Here is a 2,254-nt window from a genome sequence, read left to right as displayed (position 1 = left end):
AGATAGAACAGTATATTATATTGTAACAGTAGAACAGTATATTATATTGTAACAGTGTCAGATAGAACAGTATATTATATTGTAACAGTAGAACAGTATATTATATTGTAACAGTGTCAGATAGAACAGTATATTATATTGTAACAGTGTCAGATAGAACAGTATATTATATTGTAATAGTGTCAGATAGAACAGTATATTATATTGTAATAGTGTCAGTTAGAACAGTATATTATATTGTAACAGTGTCAGTTAGAACAGTATATTATATTGTAACAGTGTCAGTTAGAACAGTATATTATATTATTCCCATGAGATGTTAGTGTGGTATGTCTCATTGAATCACCCTGTATTTCAAATGCTGTCAGTCCTTAATGTTTGCATTTTACATATTTACAATTTCTATATGCACAGCTGTTAGTACTTTAAAGCTTTGGTCACATACTCTAACAGCCATTTTCAGAGTTTCTGGTTTTCAGTTTTTAAGATGATTAACAATTTCTGTAATCTTTGTATCCAAATCAGTTTCAAACGTTTCACCACTAGTACTAGCAACTTTAAATCTTACTGTGATTCCCTTCAAATTTAGTTTTGGGAAACAGTAAACATATAAAAATGGTGAACATTTTCTTCTTCGCTATTAATAAACCTGATTGCCAGTTAAAGTCGGATCAGCAGGCCTGCTGAATTGCTTATCAAATATTATTGTTGACAGCAGGTTTATTTTTATGTTTTTGAAAGTTTGTTCAAGAAGAATTTTAATTTAAAATGTTACTTTTCATATCACATTTTTGTACTGAAGTAGTAATCTTGTGATACAGAGGCTCTAGAGTAAATCAAAAGAAAGATAAACAGAGTAAATAATTTGTTGATAGAATTATATGTTATTCCAGCAGATTTATTGTCAATGTTGCATTGTATATTAAAAATAAGAAAATGTGATTGTTCTTTTTTTTTTTTACCAAGATGAAACTTTTGTAAGCAGTATTTACCACCATACAAAAAAAAAAAGTCTGCTGTTTTCTTAAACCTAATTTCATGATCTCACATTTACATTTTATTTGTACTTGTAGGAAGATTTACGATAATAAAACTGTATGCATGTTTTCATCTTTCTCAGGGCCATAATGTTTTATTCCAGAACCTAAATATAAAATGCTCACAATTTCGAGACTTCAGAAAAACAGGATCTTGTATTAATGGGAAAGAAGACATCATCTGGTCCAGGAAGTTATTCTTTTTCTCCGTGGACCTAGGATTTGGCTCAAGACCTCGACCAGAAAGTTTCTGTTAACACAAAGTACAACCCCGATTTTTTCTTCTTCTCTTCTATATTTGTTTGCGCGCATATCAAGGTGTTAAACAGCTTACAGTTGTGATACTGTTTCAGAACTGGTCTAGCAAGCTAGAAACGTATCACCGCAACAGGGATAACTGGCATTATTCCTATGTTCACGTTGCGTTGTTTCCGAACCTCAGTGCAGGAAGACTTTTTTATTGGCTCTAGTGTCTTTATTTCTTATATAACACTAATTTATTCTTTTACCATGTCATTTTTTTTTTTGCACTTTTGTTTTGGTTTCATTAAATAATTTCTTACATTTGGAGGTGACATTCTTCTAATAGTTTGTGTCACACAGCTTCAGCTTCGATACTACTTGATCAGCTGGCCTGACAGTTGAAGTAAAATATTTTTACAGGGTGTAATATATGGAAAACAATGTAATGTAAAATTATCATTTTAATTAGTGTTATTTATTTCCAGCCACTGTTTTGACTCCAACTAATTATTGTGACTTAGAACTCTTCACTGCCACTAGTGGCCATATGTATCACATTAAATTGTTTTAACTTGTGCTATGTGAAGTTTTTTTTTTTCTTGCTTTGTACAGTGTTTTAAGATGGTTGAATTTGAAATAACAAATTAAGCTTGTGAAAACCATAGTTGAGTAAAAATTCGTTTTGACTTGTATAAAGCACTGTTGACATTTTACAGGCTGATGGTTACATTTAGTACTCAAAACGTTCTTTGTGCTTCTTCTGGATTCCCATAGTAACATCCAGTGAAAGATCCCAGAATGCCGATGGTTACAGTTAGTACTTAAGATGTGTTTTGTGCTTCTTTTATCTGTAAATGAAAGATCCCAGGCTTAAGTTCAAATTTACTCAAGGAGAGAACATTTCTCATGCAGTGATGTTACATAATTTGTTTTTTATGTATATATATATATATATATATATATATATATATATA

The 2,254-nt window shown here is 30.7% G+C and overlaps 1 protein-coding gene across 1 annotated transcript in view; it reads left to right on the top strand.

Annotated features, from left to right (window-relative positions):
- The window catches only part of LOC106475759 (G protein-coupled receptor kinase 1-like), a gene marked incomplete at its 5' end in the record, with an annotated part of 6,822 nt that extends 4,575 nt beyond the window's left edge, over positions 1-2,247 (top strand). The window contains one exon of the mRNA XM_022379804.1: positions 1,121-2,247. The remainder of the gene's footprint in view (positions 1-1,120) is intronic.
- Between the last annotated feature and the right edge of the window lie 7 nt (positions 2,248-2,254).

This window comes from Limulus polyphemus, unplaced genomic scaffold (assembly GCF_000517525.1).
Source record: "Limulus polyphemus unplaced genomic scaffold, Limulus_polyphemus-2.1.2 Scaffold9119, whole genome shotgun sequence".
NCBI classification, from domain to species: Eukaryota; Metazoa; Arthropoda; class Merostomata; order Xiphosura; family Limulidae; genus Limulus; species Limulus polyphemus.
Note: the sequence above shows the minus strand (reverse complement) of the source record. Positions and strands in the feature narration are given on the sequence as shown.